Source organism: Delphinapterus leucas, chromosome 10 (genome assembly GCF_059928025.1).
Source record: "Delphinapterus leucas isolate spDelLeu-1000000601 "Yukka" chromosome 10, BTC_Dleu_Yukka2, whole genome shotgun sequence".
Taxonomy (NCBI): domain Eukaryota; kingdom Metazoa; phylum Chordata; class Mammalia; order Artiodactyla; family Monodontidae; genus Delphinapterus; species Delphinapterus leucas.
In genome coordinates, this window is record NC_143138.1 from 57,864,399 (window position 1) to 57,888,600 (window position 24,202).

General features: G+C 46.5%; 1 long non-coding RNA gene and 1 pseudogene across 1 annotated transcript; both read left to right on the top strand.

Annotated features, from left to right (window-relative positions):
• LOC149748248 (uncharacterized) lies at nt 1-24,202 on the top strand. The gene is made up of 3 exons (XR_016394703.1): nt 1-427; nt 19,866-20,019; nt 23,461-24,202. It is a non-coding gene; the product is annotated as an uncharacterized LOC149748248 (long non-coding RNA).
• Nucleotides 9,179-10,249, top strand: LOC149748249 (uncharacterized protein C3orf86-like; annotated as a pseudogene).

Consider the following 24,202-nt stretch of genomic DNA (forward strand, 5'->3'; position numbering starts at 1 on the left):
TGGTGGTGGGATGAATTGGGAGATTGGGATTGACATGTATACACTAATATGTATAAAGTAGATAACTAATAAGAACCTGCTGTATAAAAAATAAATAAAATTAAATTAAAATTTAAAAAAAAACCGAACAAATTGTGGTCTCCCTTCCACATTAAGATTGCAACCTGACCAAACATTTTAAAGCACTGGCCTTCCTGTCTCTGCCCAGCTGAAGTCTGGGATTTCTATTACTAAGGAAAAGCCGAGAACGGACATTGGTGAACCCTAACCTTGTCTTTCTTCCAGCAAGCTCTGGCATCATTTTCTTTCTTCTGGAATAACACCCTTTAGACCAGTGGTTTTCAATGAGGGGACATATGGCAATGTCTGAAGACAATTTTTGTTGTCACAACTAAGAAGAGTGACATCCAGTGGACAGAGGACGCAGGTACTGCTAAATATCGTATTGATACAATACACAGTACTGCCCCCCAACCCCCCACAAGAAGGAATCACAGCTGACCCTTTAACAACAAAAGTTTAAACTGTGGGTCCATTTATACATGAATTTCTTTTTTCAACAGTAAATACTTCAGTAGTACATGATCCCTGGTTGGTTGAATCCCAGGATGCAGAGGCACTGTGGATACCTGGATTTTCCACTGCATGGGGGGTCCGAGCCCCTAACCCTTGTGTCTGGCCCCAAATGTCAAGGGTTCTGAGGTTAAGAAACACTGCTTGAGGCATTCCTTTAGTCTAGGTCTGATTGTGATAAACTTTTTATCTCGAAAGTCTTTATATTTTCCAATTCTTGAAAAATTAGGTGAGCACACAAATCTGGGGTAACTGGTTTTTCTAAGTATGTTAAAACTGTTATTTGATGAAATTCCATCATTGTTGATGTCATAGGTTATTTATTTTCTTTAGCTGTTTTCAAGATTTGTCTTCAGGGTTCCATAGTTTTGCTACAGTGTAAGTGTGGATGTTTTTAATTATCCCACTTGGGATTCAGTGGAATCTCTGAGAATTCCTGTCTTGCATCAGTTTTGGAGAATGCTCAGCCTTCTATCTTTGATGTGGTCTCCCCCCAGCTCTCTGTTCCGTAATCCTCAAGCTTTCTTTCTGTGATTTGTATATTGTCACTTCAAACTTCCTCATCTCTATACCCCTGAAGGAAAATGGCACTTGAGATCCCGTTCGCTTAGCCCTTCTGCCATCTGTGTCCTATCTTACATTCAATCTGTCCACTGAGTTCTCATTCCTAATGATCATATTTTTTCTTTTTTTAAATGGAAAACACATAGTAGCACAAAGACTCAAACATTGGATATTATTTTTTTTAATTTATCTAAAATAATTTATTTAAAAGAATTATATGTATGTATACATAATGATAAAAAGAATTTAAGAAAGCGTTCAATATTAGATTTTGAGAAATGTTAAAGGCCACACCAGGTCATGATTTGTATCAGGCTGGGGGCCTCTGAGGACCCTGTGAGTAATGCTAACAGCCTGGAATATGACTTTCTGGGGGTTGAAGGATGTCACCTTCATGGACAAATTATTAAAGCAGGAATGCCCTTGAGCTGGGAGAGTGCCTGGAGGGGAGGGAAATGTAGAGGGCAGTGGCCGAGGAGGTGGTACCAATGGCCTACAGAGTGGGGGAGGGCCTGTGTCTGGCAGCGAAGGAGGGCTGTTGATGGCAGCAGGCACCCAGCCAGCGCCTGGAGAGTAGCCAGGGCTCCTTGGGGCACTTTCTTTTGGGGAGGCAGCAGTAGGGGGTGCCACTGGACTCCATGTCTGCGCAGGGACAATAGGTGGGCCTCTGGGACAGGGGGGAGCCACATCCCCAGCCCTACATCCAGATAGAGGTCCATATCTCAGGCTCAGCAGAGAAGCAGGAGATGGTGCCGGAGGATCTATCTTCCACGTGGGGCAGGTGATTTGGGCTGTGACTTCATTTACCCACATAAATGTAGGTAGAGGCCGGTTCTTTGACCCCACCTGACTTCTAGACATCTAAAGGAGAGGAGAGAAAACCTAGGTGAGTTCTCCATCAGTGGGCAATGGAGGGGCCACCCCTCACACAGCATGCGTTCTTACATAGCAAGGAACCCCAGGGTCCGTGGGCTTCAATGAACTAACCCCATACCCCGTGGGGCTACAGCTTTTCAGAAGCTTTTGCAGGAACAAGAGAGGTCTCATAAACTGTCCAAAGTTCATTTTTAGGTTTGATCAGAACTCCAGTAAGAGAAACACTGGATGTCTCCAAGTCCACTCCTCCTCTAAATAACTGACACGTTTGCCAAAGGCTATTACTATGCATTTATAAGTTCTATTTCTTTTATAACGTATGAAGTGACGTTCCTTCCTGGTGAAATCTGAAAGCCCTTACCTTCTAGGTTAGAGTAGGTTTCAAGGTCTGAGCAGCTTTTCAGCTGTTAGATGCTGGGTGGAAAAGGTGGGTCCGACTGAGGAGCAGTGAGAAGTCTTCGGGCCTGGGACTGGAATGCTACATGGGTTCCAAGGCCATGTTCACTGGGTTTGGGGGAAGGAAGGCTGCGAAGGAAAGGAACACGAGGAGGAGTGGCCAAAGACTGGTAGTCCCCCCCTCCGCCCCATGGCCCTCTCCTTTTATTCTCTGGCCCTAGCACCTGGCCTTTATGACAGCGAGGTCTTCAGCCAATCACAGAGCTCACACTTCGCTGTCACAGTGGACTCTCCAAGGCAATTTGTGGAGGAGAGCACCTTTGCTACCAGTGTAAATATGTACCTCTTTGCTTTCGCCAGTTGGCATGCCTGGGCAAGGGCAACTATTTTAGTCCTGTGGACTTTAATTAATTTTGGGAAATTTAATTTTGGGGAGTGGTCTGTATTTTTAAGGGTGAATTTATTTCTATGATATTTAAAAATGTGAACAAATAAAATTAGATCAGGGCTATGCAAGGGAATCACTAAAAGGTGATTTAAGTGTGTGCCAAAAGTACTGAGAGTTAACGGAATAGTTTGGTGACAAAAAAGGAACCTCTATAATTTGGGCATTTAAAAAAGTAGTCATTTTACCTGAGAGACTGTATTAGGGTTGTCCAGAGAAACAGAACCAGTAGGATGTATGTGTGTGTGTATGTGTGTGTAAGTGTGTGTGTATAGAGAGTTCTTATAAGGAATTGTCTCACATGATTATGAAGCCTGAGAAGTCCAGACCCAAGAGGGCTGCTGGTGTAGTTCCAGTAGATGTTTGGAGGGCAAAGGCATGAGAAGACAGACGTCCTGGCTTGAAAACAGCCACACAGAGCTTTTTATCCATTCAGGCCTTCAATGGATTGGATGAGGCCCACTTTCCACTAAGTTATGGAAATAGTGGAAACATATTTAACTTATGAAACCAGTATAGGAAATATAGGAAGTTTGAATCATGAGAAATATAATATTGGTCTTAGTCAAACCAAAATATTGTGCTAACATGTTTTTAAATGATAATAAAGACTGAATAATGCTAAAGTCCTTTTTTTTTTAATTGATGCCTTATTATCTCATAAGTAGTTACAAAGGCTATTAGGTAAATATACTTTTTTTTTAATGAAATTACTGGTTTATTATAAAAGGATATAACCCAGGAACAGCCAGATGGAAGAGATGCACAGGGCAAGGTATGGGGAAAGGGTATGGAGTATCCTTGCCCCGTCTGAGCAACCCCTGTCCCAGCATCTCCACGTGTCCACCAGCCCAGAAGCTCCTAATTATACTTTCTAATGTCCGTAAATAGAAACACTTTAATAACGTTTCTTTCCTTTTTCTCAATTAGACAATTTTGGCTTTATCCAAACTAAATGTTTGTGGAGTATATGTATAACAACTGAATGCGTTTTTTGATGAGTAAATCCTTCACATCTTCAAGAGGGGGAAAAGAGAGGAAGTGTGATAGAAAAAAATAAGAGGGAATTGGCTTTAGACAGATAGCTAATCATTTTTCTCTGTAAGGAGAGAGGAGAAAGTTTAGACATGCACACACACAAAAAAGAGTGTCACATATCTGGTTCTGACATAATTTGGTCCTTGAAAATTATATCCAGCCATGAGATATTTGAAGCCAGCACTTATTAATTCCTTATGTGTGGAAAGGAAGGAAGTGATGCTTCCTGAGTGAAATAAAATTATGTGTTGCTCAGGCAAACAAGATTAATCATTTCCTCATGAGAATTCTTTCGTATTTTGGTGTCTAAAGTCTCCTTAAAATATATAACCGAATGTCAATGTTTGTTGATGAAAATTCAATTAACAAGTTAAGAAAAAAAATTTGTTCAAGCCAAACTGAGGATTATAATCTGGGAGACAGACTCTCAGAAGCTCTGAGAACCATTCTGCCTGTTAGAAGTGGAAGGCACAGTCATACACATTTTTTTTTTTTCGGTACGCGGGCCTCTCACTGCTGTGGCCTCTCCCGTTGCGGAGCACGGGCTCCGGACGCGCAGGCTCAGCGGCCATGGCTCACGGGCCCAGCTGCTCCGCGGCATGTGGGATCCTCCCGGACCGTGGCACGATCCCGCGTCCCCTGCATAGGCAGGCGGACTCTCAACCACTGCACCACCAGGGAAGCCCCATACACATTTTTGAGACAAAGGATTGTACATCAAAATGACACTGACATTTAAAGTTCAACGAATATACATAATCCAGGTAACATGTACAAAGAGAGAAGCAAGTCACCATGACCCCTCACAGAATTGGGAAAGAATGCTCATCTTTTAAGAAGTTATATTACTAGCATCAGAAGAAAGAGAAAAAAAATTGAACTTTACAGTTGAGCAGGCATTCCCACCTTTGAGGAAGTCAGGTTAATGTATAAGGCAGATGCACATTAGGGAGGGAGGGAGGAGGCTGAAACAAATAATTTTATGTTTAAATTTTCCTGTCCTGCCTTAAAATATAAATTTTATTTCATCATGCCATGGAGTGATTTACCAGCCAACATTTTTGTTTACCTAATACATCTATGATTTCTGACTTTTAGCCATTAACCAACAGTGGAAAGAGCACTGGAAATAACATCAAAAGCTAATCCTGAACACTGTCTGAAGGTGCTGATGAGGGAGAAGATTCTCATATTTTACATTAGTTTTCACTAAGTAATATTTAGGGAGGTAGTTTTTTTTTTTTTTTGCGGTACGCGGGCCTCTCACTGTTCAGGCCTCTCCCGTTGCGGAGCACAGGCTCCAGACGCGCAGGCTCCGGACGCGCAGGCTCAGCGGCCATGGCTCACGGGCCCAGCCGCCTCGCGCCATGTGGGATCCTCCCAGACCGGGGCACGAACCCGTGTCCCCTGCATCGGCAGGCGGACTCTCAACCACTGCGCCATCAGGGAAGCCCCCTAGGGAGGCAATTGTTGAGTTCAAATTGTGTTTAGAATCCTTCTCATACCAATTAAGAAAGCACACCATTGAACAGTCAGAATTTTGCTTTGTTTTTTGTTCTAAGACGCTTCTTAAATGAGTAATTTTGTCCATATCAAATTTCCTCAAAAGTGGCTACTAGGACTTCCCTGGTGGCGCAGTGGTTAAGAATCCGCCTGCCAATATAGGGGACATGGATTCTAGCCCTGGTCCAGGAAGATCCCACATGCCGTGGAGCAGCTAAGCCCGTGCGCCACAGCTACTGAAGCCCAAGTGCTTAGAGCCCGTGCTCCCCAACAAGAGAAGCCACCACAGTGAGAAGCCCATGCACCGAAAAGAAGAGTAGCCCCCCCCTTGCTGCAACTAGAGGAAGCCCACGTGCAGCAACGAAGACCCAACGCAGCCACAAATAAATAAATAAATAAATAAATAATTTAAAAAGTGGCTACTATCATTCCAAATTATAATTGCTGAAATTGAGCCAGTGAGAAAGATACGCACGGGCATTAGCATCATAGTGAGAACACGTTCAGGGAGCAGGTGTTTCAGAGTTTTAGATGGATAAGACCCTGGAGAACTGGGCGTGTGTCCAGAGGTGTGTAACTTTTCCGCTTGGAACTTGTCAAAGGCCAGTCATCACCAATCAGAGTTTTCAGATGCATGGAAGACACAGCTCTCAGAGCACGAATTTTAAGGGCTGGACACTGTGGTGAGAGCAAGTGAAATCTTAAGCTTGGTAATATTGTCAGCAAGCTGAGTTTCCAAGCTCAGTGAGATGAGGTATGAGTTAACATTCCTGGGGGAAGCTGCCCTTGTGTGTACATGTTACTGAGTCCAAACTCATAGTGCTCGCCACAAGACAGGCCAGTAAATCGAGAGACGAGTTGTTGGGGCCGGGTATAGTGACTTTATTTGGAAAGCCAGCTGACCGAGAAGATGGTGGACTTGTGTCCCAAAGAACCATCTTCCCTGAATTAGAATTCAGGCAGGAAGGGAAGGGAGTAAAGTCCTGGTTCCTGTCAGACTCTGGAGGGGACATGTTAATTTCTCCCTTCCTGCAGTCATTCACAGGTGGGCCTGGTCAGGATGTTTGCTGTGAGCTAAACAGGTATTTTTGCTTAATGCTGATTACCTAGGAGGCAGGGTTCCCAGAGATGGGCCATTATGTATAATTTAAGCTTATAGGCAACATCCTTTTAGTGATTAACTTGTAATAGAATACAAAGGTTCTTCCCTATCAGACAGAGATGGGAGTGCTGGGGAAAGAAGTGGGAGACTCACTTAGGCCTAGACAAGTTGCAGGAGGGGATAAGTAGAGCCAGGGAAGGAGGAGACGGAGGGTTTTTCCCTCACCTTAGCAATGGCCTCACGCAAAGGACAGGCTCACAGTAGTCCCTGGGAAGAGTCAAGGCCACAAATGCCCAGGGGAGAAAGTTGTTGGTGGTAGGCTGCCGGGTGGAGAACACCTGGGGGCATAGAGGAGACTCAGCAGTGCTTCTGGACTGCCCTCCTTCAGGTGGGCTGCACCAGGCAGATGAGAAGAGGGGAAAAGCCTAATGGGATGACCTGGGGCCAGTCTAAGAGGTCCGCCATTCCATCTCCACCAGCGTGATGGGCCGGACCCTGTAACACTTGGCAGCTGCTGGGTCCACAGTGTGGGGCAGCCCCAGGTCAGAGGGAGCTTGGTGAAGATTCAGGGTGGTCCTGGGCTGGGGCAGAATCTCAGTTAGCAGATGGTAAAATGGGGAATGGGTCTAATTCTCAGGGAGCTGAGGCCGTGAAGAGGTTGTGGGTCCAAGGCTGAGCCAAACCCAGGGAGTGGCTCTGTGAAAATCCCTAACTGAAGAACCCCTGGCATCCACTATGCTAAGAAGAAACTAACCTTGCCAGAGGAGGGCATCCTCCCTTGTCTGTAAGTTTATGTCCTGGAAAAAACAGACACTGCTTGTGGAGACACACAGTGGGACTGGCAAAAGTCAGGAACTATGGGAAGGGGAAGGGTGGGTGTCAGGGACACCTCTAGGTTGGGGATATCAGACACTATGACAGAGGGGACTGGAGCAGGAGTGAGGTGTGTTTGTGGCTGTGCTGGAGAGATCTGAGGTCACCAGGTGGAATCAAGGCTGGGATAGGGTGGGAAAGGCTTTACACGATAAAGATTGGGTTGCTAGGAGCCCCTGGTCTTCTACTGCACCTTCTCCTCTCTGAAGTTCCCTCCACAGACTTCTTCCCCCAGCACCTCCTGACAGGTGAGCTTCAAACCCTTCATACCTTTATAGACCCCTAGCTCCTGGCCAGCCCCTACCTGTTCAACCCACCGAGCCCTTGCTACCAGCCACCCTGACTCTGGGAATCCCTGCAGGATGTGCTGGCTTCCCCATGGCCTTGTGGACCATCAGGGGAAGGTGGGGGAAACCCTCTCTGCCTGAGGGCAAATTGGAGCTTCATGTAGGATGCAGGTGTCAGGACCTTGAAAGCACGTTGACTTGGTTGATGTTCTAGGTAGTGTAACTTGATGTTTGTCAGGGGTGACAGTCACTGTCCACTTTCAAACAGGTGAAGCAATTATCAAGCTTGACAGAAGGAAAGTAGGAAGAGTCTCCGGACTGGCTAATAGGCCCACACCAAAGGCATGCTTACCCTGAGCTCAGGAAGAGTCAGCTTTGCAGCCTCTCTCTTGCACTGTTCCTGGAAAAGTGTTCTCATGGTGTATGAGTTTGTTGCTGCAGTAATAAATGACCACAAATTTAGCTGCTTGGAACAAGAGCCATTTACCATCTCACAGAGCCTGAGTCTGGCAAGTGTGGCTTGGTACGCCACTTAGGGTCTCACAAGACCACCATCAAGGTTTTGTCCACCCTGGGCTCTTACCTGGACGCTCTGAGGAAAATCCACTTCTAGGCTCATTCATTTTGTTGATAGAATTGATTTCCTTCTCATGGTCTTCACTTGGTCCCTGCCATCATCAAGCCAGCAATGGTGGGAAAGTCCTTCTCATACTTAATCTGTCTTCCACTTCTCCTTCTGCTCCATTTCTCTGATCCCAGCCAGAGAAATCTCTCTACTTTTCAGAGCCCAAGTGATTAGATTGGGGCACCCAATCTATCTAAGGTGATACAGGATAATATCCCCCTAGTTTTAGGTCCATAATTTTAACTACATCTGCAAAATCCCTTTGGCCATGTAATAAAACATATTTACAGGTTCTGAGGATTAGGGCAAGGACATCTTTGGGGAACAATTCCACAGACTACACATGGTCATGTTTTTGTAAAATTTGTAAGAGTGATTTTTTTCTCTTCATTTGTAGAACCTCCAACATTCTCCATTCTCCTCTTAATCTCAGACAGTGTTTTTGAAGCTACAGTTTATTAATCATTGCTGCTTCCCTTATAAAATGAGTTTAAGGAATGGCAAAGAGCATTTTTTAAAGGAATATAGGAAAACTCAATTGCATAGAAAAATATCAGAGACCGCTGCACACAACCACTCACATTCCATGAAATTGTTATCATTCATCCATACACACGTGCACATTCATTCACACAAACACACACACACACAAATATATCTGAACTAGATCAAGATGTAAAGAATACTTTTTAGTATGCTTGGTTAAAATTTTTAAATTTGGAAAGATAATTAAGAAAAGACCCTAGGGACTTCCCCTGCGGTTCAGTAGTTAGGACTCCCTGCTTTCACTGCGGTGGCCTGGGTTCAATCCCTGGTTGGGGAATTAAGATCCCACAAGCCCACGTGGCACTGCCATTAAAAAAAAGAAAGAAAGAAAAGAAGAAGAAGAAGGAGGAGAAGAAGGAGAAGGAGGGGGAGGGGGAGGGGGAGGAGGAGGAGGAGGAGGAGAAGAAGGAGAAGAAGGAGAAGGAGAAGAAGAAGAAGAAGAAAGAAGACCCTTGAATTCATCGGAGCCTCCAGGTAGGCCTGCTTTTGGTCCTGGGAAGATTTCTGGAGCATCTGGGACGACAGAAGCCTAGCACAGTTTGTTTACAGAAGCCGGGGGCTGGCGGCTCCCTTTGATGCTGGTTGTGTAGGTGGAGCCCTCCCTCTGTATGGACGGCTGAAGACCCTCCTGTGTTGTCTCCATTTTCTCCTTTGCAGCGATGTCAAAGAGTCAGTTCGGACAGGGGAAGAAGCCTCTAGATTTTTCTGGGTAAACGAGATAACTAGAGAAATCACCTACCCCCCGCTGAGGGCAGACACACCCGCAGATTCTCCAGCTCCGGTAGAGAAGCCAGGAGAGAGACCCAGATCTCAGCGCGGGAGCGTGCAGGGGGGTCCTCCCGGCGCCCAGGGCTCAGCCAGCACACGCGCAGAAGGCCGCGCCTCCACCCCGTCCTAGGGCTTCACTGGAAGAGACTGGCTCCCGAAACTCCGTCCCACCTACACCGACCCATCTCCCGGCCAAAGCTGGAGCCCGGAGCCCCACGCTGTTCTCAGCAATTCCTGTCACCATCTCACCGCCAGGAGGCGCTCCGCTGCCATTCGGCCCCCTTGGGCTAGCGCCTCTGCCACAAGCCTCTACCTTTTCTCCCAGCCGTTCTGCGCCCCACCTGCACCTTCACCTGCAAGCTGAAAAAATGTCCTTACTGGGAATAACCGATTTTCCTTTTGAGCCTGAGAGAATGTGCCGAGGCACGGCCTCTGAGCATCTTTCTGAGCCATTGTCCCCTGCCACCTGTACGCCTTCATACCCTGCAAGGACCATTCCGCCTCCCCTGGAAGCACTCAGGACCCTCTGTGGAATTCTTATAGGAATGTGCCCAATGTTTTCAAACACCATATAAATTTAATTTAGATTTTGACACATAATGTTTTCTAGAACTTCCTTTACCTCTTGAGACATCTTGGTGTTTTTAGCTCTTTGGGGTTCAAGAATCCAATTCTAATGTTGGCAGCAGAGTAATAGTTCCCAGCCAGAGCCAGAAGGATCCCCCACTTGGTTGAGATAGGAACAAGCCAGGATGAGTGGGACTCGAAGGCCTGGTGTCCCTGGGCACAACCTGGGGCCATCTGGGCTTGGGGGCAGCATTGAGGGCCAGCCTGGGCCCTGATCAGAAAGGAGCTAGAGCTGGGGCTGGAGGGACAGCCTGAGGCCAGGGGGCCTTTGGGCAGAGAGCCCCAGCCACAGCCCAGCTCTGTGCCTTCCCTGGTGGAATAGGCTCTGGGTGATGCTTTGGGGGGCCAATGAGCAGCCGCTCGGCCCTCCAGGAGTGGAGTGACTGCTGCCTACTGATGCAGCCATGCTGGGCAGGAGGTGGTAAGTGGAGGCTCTGAAACACACTGTCCCAGCCTGAGGACCCCCAGAAACGTCAGTTCTCTGGGCTGGAGATTAAAGGCCTGGGGTCCAGCATTGAGTCTCTGGCTAATGACCCTCTGACGCAGCCAGGACCCCTCCTCTCTTGGCCTCAGTTTCCCTCCCTGCATGACGTGGGGGTGAGAAGCCTGTCTGCACTTCTGCTCAACTGCACAGCCTGTGACTGTGTTCCTAGGAACCAGGACTGGGTGAGGCCCCGGGGACACAGGGGACCTGGAGGTCAGGCCTGGGCTGGGGTCAGCTGATGCCAAGGGCATGACTGCTTCTGAGAGTGGCAGGGGCCATTAGCTCCACAGGGTGGGTGGTGGGAGGACCAGAGTACACTCTCCGGGCTCCCTGCTGGTTGGCCTTGACAAAGACCTCGTTGTCACGGCTGGGGGTGCTGGCCTCTCAGGCAGAGCTGTTGGGGCCAGGCCCCCAGCCCTGACCTTGCAGGGGCTCTTAGCCTCACTCCCATCCAGCCCCCAAGAGTCCCAACAAGTGTCTCAGAGAGGCCCAGAGAGGTTCAAGCTCAGCCTGCGGCAGGGACCAGGGCTCAGTCTACACCAGCAGAGTCCCCAGGGTAACAGTGACTGTTATAAATCCCATGGACAAAACTGTCCAAGCCCTTCTGGGACAGCATGGCTTGGTCCTCTACTTCATGACCTCTCAGGGCCACTTCCGCTGACAGTGTATATGTGAAAAAATCTTGGCAGGAGTTTCCTGTCAAGTTTGGCCTGATTGTCCACGGGGTCTCTAATCTGGAAAGCCAGCCAGCAGTGGGTATAACCCTCACCTCCAACCCTCTCCAAGCAAGTGGATAACAACAAAGTTCCTGCAGTTAGCGAAACCTCCAAGGCTGGAGGTACTGCTGAATCAGGTGTGCATGTCCTACTTCCTCAGTGGCCTCCTGGCTCTATTTTAGAGAGCTCTCTTAGCAATACTGACTCCATTTTTATTTTCCTTTCACAACCTGGAGATAGCATCCGATTTCACAGGCCAAGGGTTCAGTCCTACAAGACTACCCACCCTGTCCCCCACTTCAGACACCAGTTGCAGGGCCAGGTTGTCACCTGTGCATCTGACCCACTATAGATCAGAGGTTCCCACAACTGCTTCCTCAGGTTTGATTAATTTGGTAGAACAGCTCACAGAACTCAGAGAAACATTTTACTTCCTAGATCACCAATTTACTATAAAGGGATAAAACTCAGAAACAGCCAGATGGAAGAGATGCCTAGGGCAGGGAACGTGGGAAGGGGCACAGAGCTTCCAACCCTCTCTGAGAGCCCCACTCTCCCAGTACCTCCACATGTTCACTAACCCTGTCTATTGGAGGGTTTTATGGAGGTTTCATTACCTCACAATGGTTAAATCATTGGCCAATGGCAATTGATTCAACCTGTGGCCACTTTCTCCTCCTTGGAGGTCAGGCGGTGGGACTGAAAGGTCCTACCCTCTAATCACATGGTTGGTTTCCTGGGCAACCAACCCCCATCCGCAGGTGTTTGCAACAATCACCTCATTAACGTAACAAAAGACACCTTTACACTCTCAGCACTCAAAAAATTCCAAGGGTTTTAGAAGCTCGATGCAGGGAGTGGGGACGGAGATGAAGACCAACAATATATCTCTTATTATAAATCACCATATTGCACTGATTGAGCAGGACCCCTTATTCCCCTTGTGTGCTAATGTTTTCATGCAGCCATCAGCCCACCCTGGGAGACCCCGAGCACCTACGGCCCCTTCACTGGGTGAACCTTCCAATGTTATGCCAAGCCTAGTGCCTGCCCAGAGAAGGCCTTGGAAAACACTCCACAAAGGATTTCAAGACCCCCAAGACTGCAGGACTCCCTTCCTCAGAGTGCTCATGATCACGTAAAGTACCTGTTCCCCTGGGGCTGGGCCCCCTTGGCATCCTGATCTTACCTGTTCCAGGTCACTGTGGGCTGCAGGATGCCTTTGCTGATGGGCTGACCTGGAGCCAGGAGCTCCTGGGGCCTGCACATCCCCGCTTGTGACCTGCATGGACGGGGGTCCTGAATGGGGAGGGGGCTGTGAACCTAGGTTGCTCCAACACTGGCCGCATGAACATGGGCAAGCGGCCCATGAGCCCGCCCCCCGCCCCACCCCAGGTGCTGGAAAACAGGGCTGTCTTTGTGCCCCCAGCGGGTCGTCGCTGAGCCTCTGAGTTACTCTGGTGGGCTGTGTTGCTTCCCAAGTGATAGAATCACCACGTCCTGATTCTGGTGAGTTCTCTGATGGTCAGGAAGTTCTTCCTCCTGTCTAGCCACTGCCTACCTTGCTTTGACTTAAGCCAATCCAAAGGTACCTGGTTAACTGTCCAGGATGATAGGCCAGTGCGTGAGGAACATGCAAACCTCAGGCTATCAGGGGGAAAATGGCCCCATGGACAGCCAAGTTCTCTGCTGCCCCCTTGTAGAGTTCACCTCTCCCCAAGGAAGCAGTTTTGGTCAGAGCAGAGGGATCCGGCCGTCCCAGGCGGTGGCCAGGGACAGAGGGTAGGCCTGAACGGCTGGCCCTGCAGATGGGCAGTGGGGAGGGTCCTGGGCTGGGAGATGCTGGATGGCTTCAGCTGGCTCTCTGTGCAATGATCCCTTGGCCCTGGGTTCCAGGGTCACGTGCAGCACAAACGACCCCGGCTTGGCCCAGTCCCCCATCGCACTTTTGGTGTGTGTGTTGCTGGTCAAGTGCACAGGGTCCTCTGTGCGGTTTCCCTGAACTTGTCGTCAGGCGTGTTTCAGAGCCAGCTTTGCCCGCTATCATGCGGTGACACGTGCTGAACCTTCCTGCCCAGGGCTGTGGCTGGGCAGAGCATAGAGGGTTTGTGCTCTGTTTGTTTTGGCCACACCACTCGGCTTATGGGGTTTTAGTTCCCTGACCAGGGATCGAAACTGGGCCTTCGGCAGTGAGACCGCGGAACCCTAACCACTGGACCGCCAGAGGGCTCGTGCTCTGGAGCCAGTGGGTCTGGGTTTGAGGACCGGCCTCTCCACTTCAGGGCATGTTGAACCTCACCTAGAGGATGGGGTGGGCCTTGCCCTGCCCCCGCTCGGGAGGCTTTAGCAAAGACTTCAGCTGGGGTCTCGCTCCAACAGCTTTCTGTGCTGAGGCCACTGGCCCACTCCCTCCCTCTACCTCCTGGAGGCTCCTTTCAGGCTTGCCCTCCAATCCCCGTGCCTCTCCTGCTGGCTGAGAGCTGAGTGGGTGGGTCCTGCCCTGACCCCCGTGGATGGGGGCATCCTCCGTGCTACCCGCCACTGCATGCTCTGGGGAGACTGCTGGGTGGGGACAGCTCCCACCTGTGCCATCTCCTGTTCCAGGCCACACGGTGGAGGGGCTATCGCACCTTCCTGGTCTCATCTCGGACTTGGCTCGGTGAGACAAGGCGGGAAGTGAGACCCAGCCCGGGATGGGCCATGGGTGCTGCGTGGGTCCCAGAGTGGGGGACGAGGGGCTGGCCAAATGGGCTGCACCCTGAGCCATGTGGAGCTGGACATCACCCTTGTGGGTCACGCGCTGGTTCTGGCTGGGATGCACCTGATCTTGGAGAGATAGCAGTGAGTGGTGGCTTGAAGCAAGATCTTAGTTCTCTTCCCAGGAACTGGACCTGGGTAGCATGGATGAAAACCAGGAATCCCAGCCGTTAGTCCACCAGGGGCTAGAGGCTGGAAGCTAAATTCCCCTGGCCCTTGCCTCCATTGAAAAATGCATTTCTCAAGAAGGCAAAAACTGTAAAAACAGGTACAAGGTTTATTATTAGAGACACAGCACAAGTGGGAAAGCACACAGTTTGTTTATCTAAGACAGAAGCAAGGCAGAAATACACACCCGGAGAGAAAGGGTGTGGGTGTCTCCGCTAATGAGGGGGAGCACGGGAAAGAGGTGGTTAAGTCATTTATATAGGGCAGTTCTTCCACTCTTTGTTTATCTTTGGCCCATTATTTGGTTTCTTTTTCCACTCCTGACCTGCCCTAGGACCCTCCCCGACATGGATTCCAGCCCAGAGGCCTATGGGGGGCCTTGGCATCACCTATTATGGCGTGGTGCCCCCTCCTTTTTGACCCCCAAGGAGGCTTTCTGCTCATGTGCAGTGTCTCCCTTGCCCCAAGGATGGGAAACGTGTGACCTCTTTATTTTTTACTCAAATAGGGTTTAGCCCCTCTCTGTCCCCTCCATGACTGTTATCTTAAAGTGTCCTCAGGAGAGAAAGTCCAGCTACTTACCCTGTTGCTGTTATTTCTATCTCCTAGTGCAAACAGGAGGCTGGTTGTAAATATCTAGCCTAGAGCCCACCTGCCTCCTTCCTCAAGAAATGTAAACAGGAGGCCAGTGGTAAATGCCCAGCCTGGAGCCCACAACCGGTGGGAAGCAACCAGAGCAGGGTTCTCCAGGGCACTCCCAGGTCCTAAAATCCCCCATGAGCCCGCTCTTGGCCTGCCTTGGCTTCACAGCGCCTTACTTGATTCAGAAGCCCTGTGTTCCTCTCCTGCCGGTTTATACCCAGGCAGGTTCACATTGCAGGGCCTAACTGTGTAGACAACAGGACCACAGCAGCTCTTCCTTCCAGAACACATTCAGGCTTCCCCCACCTGAGAAATGTCACAGAGGCTGTAAGTTTTTTTTTTTTTTTATGGTACGCTGGCCGCTCACTGTTGTGGCCTCTCCCGTTGCGGAGCACAGGCTCCGGACGCGCAGGCTCAGCGGCCATGGCTCACGGGCCCAGCCGCTCCACGGCATGTGGGATCTTCCCGGACCGGGGCACGAACCCGTGTCCCCTGCATCAGCAGGAGGACTCTCAACCACTGCGCCACCAGGGAAGCCCGAGCCTGTGAGCTTTATGTCCTTTGAGGAAGAGGTGGGCTGCTGAGGCCGAGCCAGCCTGCTGTATCTCAGCACCAAGGATATAGTCAATAATTTTTTATTTTTTTTAATGAATGACCAGTATGCTAGCTGGACTCAGAAGGCTGGAGCATCTGTGCAGGATCCTCTAGGTGGGGAGCACCCAGGAGGAACGAAGCCTGGACTCATCCCCAAGGCTGGAGGTACTGCTGAATCAGGTCTGGGTCCAATCACAAGACGGTTTAAACGGGGAAACAATATAAAAATTGGTAAATTTTGTCTGATCAGGTCACCCAAGATGGCTGTTCTTCTGCTCTCTGTACATCCCCTGCTCGACCAGCCCCTGCTTTACCTATGCCTTATTCAGGTGACTGACCTTCCCTCTCAGTTGTAGAGCCTGATCAGTAAATGCCTGTGTACTTGCTCCTGGCCCCAGCTGGTGATTGTTCTAATCTTTAGATCAGAACTCTCTCCACTATGCTGGTTTATCAAAGGGGCAGTGAGGGGCGTGCTCCTCTGCTGGTTTCTCTGGCAACCAGTGAGTCAGTCTGACGTCAGTTCCTCCTTTAACTGGTAACCTCCCCCCACTCCTCTCCCCCTGGAGTGAAGACTGCCGCCATGTCCTGTCCGCTATTTGCTGCACACCATGGGCGTCTCGCTCCAGGACCTTGCTTCAGACGTGTAAGATCCTCCTATCCATTAAACCATTGAGGTTGCTCTTGCTGACTCTGGGCTGCTTCTTCTGGCTTGAGGCTCTGTGACATGGGCAAGTACAGGGCTTGCTGGCTTGAGGGGTGCAGCCCAACAACTTAGATAAAAGAATGACTATAAGATGTAATAAAACTCAATATGGGCCCTAGGGCTGAGGGAGAGACCCCCAGGAAGAAAAAAGCTTGGAAGGGGTCCTCTCTTGAGGTCCTGTGTTCAGGCCTCATTGGTGGCAGAGAAGTTGGCTGGGTTGCTCCTGCCGTGGCTCCCCAACCACTGGGTAAGCAGGAAGCAACTCTCTGGGGCACAAACCAGGTGCAGGCAGGTCAGCTGATGGCTAGGCCTGTGGACAAGCAGAGGAGGTTGGAGTGTCAGTGTGGGCAGGAGGCCCAGTGCTTGCAGTGTGTTGATGTTACTGAGTCCCAGCTCATACTGCTTGTCTCATGACAGGCCAGTAAATTGAGAGACAATTTGTTGGGTCAAGGAATAGTGACTTTATTTGGAAAGCCAGCAGACCGAGAAGAGGGTGGACTAGTGTCCCAAAGAACCATCTTCTCTAGAATTCAGGCTTCTTTTATACTAAAAGGGAAGGGAGTAAAATCCTGGTTCTGTTCAGACTCTGATTTCTTCATTCCTGTAGCCATTCACATGTGGGCCTGGTCAGGATGTTTGCTGTGAGTTAACAAAGATATTTTAGCTTAATGCTCATTACCTGGGAGGCAGGCATCCCAGAGGTTGGCCATTATGTATAATTTAAGCTTATAGGCAACATCCCTTTAGTAATTAACTTGTAGCAAAAGCAGTAGGTTACAAAGGTTAAAGTAAAAGAAACAGATCCGATATGGAGTCAGATTTGTCTTCTCTATTACATTGTGAGGGCCACGAGTTCTGCGCCCATGGCTGGGCAGGTCTGCACCAGATGCCATCACACCTACACTTGTGACCAATCAATCTTGCAGCCTCCAAAACCAGCAGGAGAGCCCCTCTCTCTGCAATGTCCCCCTAGCGCCCTCTACTGGAAAAGCTTACCATTGTGCTCACTCTGAAGGACAGAAGCTTAAAGGAATCCTGTTCATTACTGCAGAGCATGTGTGAAGGGTGGGTTGGAAGTTGAGCAGCAATAAAGGGGGAACTGGCATAGAAGACCCATGATGCAGCTCTATCCTGGAACCCATTGGCCCAAGAAGAAAAGAGAATGCTGTGCACAAAAAAACTCACAACTAGCCAATTAGAAAAGTGAGAGGCTGGATCCAACCCAAGTGCCCAATGAATAGGGCAGGCTCAGTAGAGGCTGGAATCATGGGAGACCCTAACTTTGCGGGTGTGAGTGGATGTGAAATAATGCCAGGTGGACTTGGCGTGACACCCACAGATGGTGGCTTCTCTCTGCAAAGTCATTCAAAGGCAGAATGAAACAAAGGGGAGTTTATAATGGTGATCCCGTCACAAGTGTAATGGATTGCATGCTGGCTCCAAAGGATGTGTCATGTCCTAATTCCTGGAACCTGTGAATTTTACCTTGTATATTAAGGTATGTGACTTAGTTACAGATTTCGAGAGGAGGTGCTTACCCTGGATTATCCCATGAGCCCTGCATGCAGCCACATGCTTTTTTTTTAAACTTCATAGGAAGAATTTTATATTTTTCAATAACTTGTCTTTAATATGGGTACAATTTACATCATTTTCACTTTCATTTTACCTAAAGATTTGGTAATGCTCTTTTTTTAATTAAAAATTTTTTTATTGAAGTATAGTTGATTTACAACGTTGTGTTAGTTTCAGGTGTACAACAGAGTGATTCAGATATATATATACACACACACACACACACACATATATATATGTGTATATATATATTCTTTTTCATATTCTTTTCCATTATAGTTTATTATAAGTTATTGAATATAGTTCCCTGTGCTATACAGTAGGACCTTGTTGTTTATCTATTTTATATATGATAGTGTGTATATGTTAATCTCAAACTCTTAATTTATCCCTCCCCCACTTCCCCTTTGGTAACCATAAGTTTGTCTTCTATGTCAGTTTTCCCCTGACTCTTGTAGGGTACGTTCACCCCTTTCTAAGGGAAAGAGGCATAGAGTCGCATGTAGTCATGGCATCAGGCCAGGATCTCAGAGTGAAGCACAGTTGTTGCTGTTTTATCCTCTTAATTTTAATTCAGTTTTAAAATAGGCAAAACATATATAGGTTTCAAAAATCAAAGCTAGGGCTTCCCTGGTGGCGCAGTGGTTGGGAGTCCGCCTGCTGATGCAGGGGACGCGGGTTCGTGCCCAGGTCCGGGAGGATCCTGCGTGCCGCGGAGCGGCTGGGCCTGTGGGACGTGGCCGCTGGGCGTGCGCGTCCGGAGCCTGTGCTCCGCGGCGGGGGAGGCCACAGCAGTGAGAGGCCCGTGTACTGCAAATAAATAAATAAAAAATAAAAGCTGAACACAAAGTTTACTCAGGAGTTTCACTCCCATCCCAATTTCATTTACCCCAATCCCATTAACTTCCTGTTGGCAGTCATTTTTATTCATTTCTGGGTTGTTCTGCCTGGGATTTTTTTGGCAAAAATGGAAATATGTATCAAAAAATAATTTTGAAGATTTAGTCCTTCAATAACAGGAAATTCTCTCAGCTGCTCATGGGACTGTCATAGCTGAGAGTGGTATATTATAATAAACAAAAATGAACGGACTGTTCCTAATTTCAGATCACACTGTGTTTCTGAGAAGAGACCTATAGGGATAAGAAGAAAAGTTATTATTTATGCCATTTCTTGGAGCTGTTCCTTCACTAAAAGACATTTCTTTTTTCACTTAACATTATATCCTAGAGATCACTCCATGTCCTTTCATATATGTTGCCTGTGTCACATTCTTTCCCCCTTTTTTTCCTTTTGGTTGTGTAGCACTCCATTGAATGAAGATACCATAATTCAACCAATCTCTGGATAGGCATTTTAAGAGCCTTTTATATAGAAAGAAATTAGCTCTTTACTATGAAATAACTTGCAAATATTTATTCCCAGTCAATTTTTGTCTGTAGACTCTTGTGTGTGTGTGTGTGTGTGTGTTTTCCTTAAAAATGTGTGGTATTTTATGTGTTCTTTTTTAAAGATTTTTTTAAAAATTTACAATATTGTGTTAATTTCTGCCGTACAGCACAGTGATTCAGTTATACAGAAATATGTATATAGTTTTTCATATTCTTTTCCATTATGGTTTATCACAGGATATTGAATATAGTTCCCTGTGCTATATTAAGTTTTTAAACTATCTTAGGTAATTGGATTTATCAATCATTTATTACTTGAGATATTCAGTCATAGTTAGGCTTTTCCCACATCTAAGTTATAAAGGAACTCAGCCATGTTTTCTTCTAGTACTTATGTGGCCCCATTTTTTTTACATATCTCATCCCTGTGGAGTTCCATGTTGTGAGGTGTGGATCCAATTTTATCCTGTACTGAGGAGCTATGAAATCCCACCATTTTTAAATACTAAATTTTTTAATATACTCAATAATGTGTTTAAAAGGTCGGGATATAATTTCTGATGTTTCCTTGTTCTATTTTGTGTATAAATGCCTCTTAATATTTTTTTCCAGGAAGTCAATGAAAATTCTCTTAAGAGATTAAGTGCCTACTTAGAAAACCTCCAGAAACCAGGCTTCAAGTCTTTGAAACCAACCCAGCTTGTGTTTTATGTAAGAGAAACAGACCAGAACTCCTCTGATGGCCAGGAACACTTCAGCACTTCCAGTACGTTTCTTATTTCTCGTGTGTCCCTTGCAGGCTTGGTGTGATGTGTCCAGTCTGTCTAACGTTGCTAGAAGACCTTCGGATTGAAGCCTTGTCATAGGAAATAATATCATTTAATTGAGTGTTTTCCTGGAGTTAGATTCTATTCCTGGCTGCATGTGTTTGATGAGCCATTTTTTGTTTAAACTTTTCTGACTAGAAAACTGAAGTGTTCCTATTTGTCCCCTTCCTATTTCAGTGCTGTTTTAAGTATTAAATGTCTATATAACAATTTATATCTTTAAAAAATATAGCTTACATTCTCTAATTTAGTCCTCAAAGTACCCTGTGAGGAAGGTAGTATTTGCCCGATTGTAACTTAGTAATGTCCCAGGACCATGGAGACAGAATAGGGGTCTTGAGCCCTTTAACTCCAGCCTCATGCTGTTTCTAAAATCTGAACAGTCTTCATGTACAGCCTTCTGTTTGTCCTTTGTCACTCCTTTAGCCATGATCCAGTGATCCTTTAAACTAAGGATGAATGTGGGTCTATCCATCCTTTTTGTGATCCTTGAGGAAATAACTATTTTTAGAATGAACTTTAAAACAGTTTAAAGATTTACTAAGAGCTTTCTGTGAACAAATGCTAAAACAAATAGCTGTCGTCAGCTCTGGCTGAGTAAAGAGAAAAATCCTCCACTTTCAGTTAATGGTTAACTTTGAACCATTTATTAAATGAAAATAGATTATAAAAAAATAAATTAGTGGGAATTCCCTGGTGTTCCAGGGAATTCCGCGCTCTCACTGCCAAGGGCCCAGGTTCAATCCCTGATCAGGGAATGACGATCCCACAAGCTGCATGGTGCAGCCAGTAAATAAATAGATAGATAGATAGATAGATAGATAGACTTCCCTGGTGGCTCAGTGGTTAAGAATCCGCCTGCCAGTGCAGGGGACACGGGTTCCATCTCTGGTCTGGGAAGATCCCACATGCTGAGGAGCAGCTAAGCCCGTGTGCCACAACTACTGAAGCCCAGGTGCCTAGAGCCCGTGCTCCGCAAGAGAAGCCACCGCAGTGAGAAGCTCACGCACCGCAACAAAGAATAGCCCCTGCTCACCACTAGAGAAAGCCCATGCGCAGCAAGGAAGACCCAACACACCCAAAAATAAATAAATTAATTTTAAAAAGTAAATTATATATATATGGAGTTCTTAGAAGTCAAAAAGAAAACAGAGTAGCTTAGTTACAAAAATGGGCAAGCACAATGACTAGACAGTTCAGGAAATAATACACATAAATTGCCAATAAGCATATAAAAATGTTTAGCCTCAGTAATCAAATGCAAACTAAACTAATTAGGTAACATTTCCCAATAAAAGTTACGTGCAGTCTGGCACAAACATTCCACACTATATAGCAGCATTTACATTGGATTAAATAATTAATGGAATTGATAAGAGAGAAAATGAGATTTATTCCTTGACTTACCTCTTCTGAGGATAAACTATTTCTTCCTAACTTCAAATGCAGGAATTTGGATTTTCCTTTCCTCTTTCACTGACTAGAATAATTTTCCTACCAGTATTTCTCACTTTACCATCAATGATTCAACTAAAAACTCTTTCTTAGTTTGCATGTTATAGATTCTATAAATCTATGTGGCAGGCATAGCAGGTATATCTGACAATGATTTAGATTGTGGTGACGGTCATCATGGCAAAGAAAACACAGTCTTGTATGGAATGGTGAAAAATTAAAAACAACTTTTATGGTGATCAGTTTTGGAAGTGTTAACTAAATTGCACTACATTGATTATGTGGATTAGTATAGAGCTACTAAAAAGAAAGAGAATGATGTATACATACAGATAATGGAAGAGTCACCAAGGTTAAATAACAAAAGCAAGTTCAAAGTAATAGATCCAGGGAATTCCCTGGCACTCCAGTGGTTAGGACTCTGTTCTTCCATTGCAGAGGTCCCAGGTTTGATCCCTGGTTAGGGAACTAAGCTGCAAGCTGCGTAGAGCGGCCAAACAAATAAATTAAAAAAAAAAAAAGTCATAGGTCCAGAATGGTGCAGTTTATATGTTAAAAAGGAACAATTCACACTGTGGGTATGTGCTCATGCAGACACAAAAGTGTATATGTCATATATAACATACACACAAAGCACATAGAAAAGGTCTAGAGCAGTGCTGTCCAAGAGAACTTTCTGCGGTGATGTAACTGTTCCGTGTGAGCGCTGTCTGGTATAGCTGGCACTAGCCCCATGTGGCTTCTGAGCACTTGAAGTGGGGCTAGTATGACCAGGAACTGAATTTTAAATTTTATTTAATTTCAATCAATTTAATTTTACCAATAAATAGCCACATATGGCTAGTAGCTACCATATTAGGCAGTGCAGGTCTAAATGCTTGTGTACCTAAATGTTAATAGGGTTACATCTAGTGAAAGTGTGAGGTTGTGTGCCTGTCAACAGGAGACTTTTATTTTGTATATATAATTTTACAAGAAGGATGTACTTATATAACACTTGTATAATTTTCAAAACCAATTTAAAAAATTTTTCCAAACAAAGAGTCAGCATGTTATAATGGGGAAAATACTTGGCTTGGTGGCAGCTCAGATTTCAGCCCTCACTTCACGCTTCTTCACCTCCTTGAACCTCCGCTGCTTCACATTTGAAAAGAGAGATAATAATGGCACTGGTGAGAGTGTTCATTGAAAAGTTATGTAAATTCTACTAGCGCCATGTTTAATACCCAATAAAGGTGCAGGGGAACCAGTAGATTTCCTATTGTTGATGTAAGTTAGATTACTACCCTGAGCCCAGTGACTACTTGCATTAAAGGCAGATTGTGAAGTGCTAACTTTTTAAAAATTAGGGAAATTTGAGTCACTTCTGAAAATATTGTGTCCCTAACTAGTTGGATGGGGGAGTATGAGGACAGTCTCTTTCAACCGTAGAGAAAATTTGAGATGGGTTTCTGTGACCCCTGAGACTGGATTGGCCCCCCTCCTTGAACCACTGTCGCAGGGCAGCCTGCCCCACCCTCCCCCTACCTCCACCCTCCCCCTTCTCTTTAGTGCTGGACACCCTCTCTGGTGGACACTTGCTCATAGGAGAACTTTTCCATCCCTTAGACTGTAGAGACCAAATTTATGACCAGCATTGAAAATATTCTCAATCCCCTTCTTGGGCCGGGGTGGGTTTGGTCACTGGTGCCAAACTAGAAACGGGAGCTGACAGAGGACTTCATGAAGATGGAGGTAGTGTGGTACAGTTTTGGAGAAGGGATGTAGTTTTCCATTTACAGATGATTTTCCAATAGGATGAATTTTAATGAGTAATGGAGTGTTTTAAAGATTTTGATTCTATAAATGTTGTATGAAAAGAAATGTTTTTCAAGCAAAGCAAATAATCATCTGTATTAACTGTTTGGGGGAATTATATTCTCTAGGGTTTCGAGCAGTCAAATTTACTTTGCACACCAGAGATCTGCTAAGCACAGTGTTATATATTCTCAACTCCTGCAGTTTATCTATTGAACATATCCAAAGCTTGAATACTAATGTGCACTCCCAGCCTCTCAAAGAGGCCACAAGGATATCTGACAGGCCCATCAAATGGGACAAGTCTTACTACTCCTTTACTGGATTCAAGGACCCTGATGAAGACCTCGAGCAAGTCTGGAGAATGGAAACAACCCTAACGTACGTAAGAGTTTTTATTTAACTGAACTTATTCGTAGTTAGTAGCCCCCACTCGCCTCGACTAGACAAAAGCCCGCATGCAGCAACAAATACCCAATGCAGCCAAAAGGAAACCCCAAAAAAACATGAGCTAGAAGAGAGGGTCTCAGCCTTGCACGCGCTGGGATCCAGCCCATGAAACTTCTGCTTATACCCATTGCTGTAACGATCTCACAGTGTGTCCAGATGAACAAAACCTTGGGAATGTCTGACCTACCTTTTGGTATAGAAAAAAAGTGGGACTGGATAAGTCAGGGCATAAAAGCAACAATGAGAGTTGTTGGACCGTATGTCAAGAGGCTTTAGAATAACATATTAAAGAAATTCAGCAAGTAGTCTGTGGTTCAGTTGAGTGTTTCATAGGGTACAATTTTGGCCTGGAGCTAGATGTGTAGCCATCATGAAAAGATTGTCCCAGGGACCCAGAACTCAGAGTTAGTCAGCTGGCCA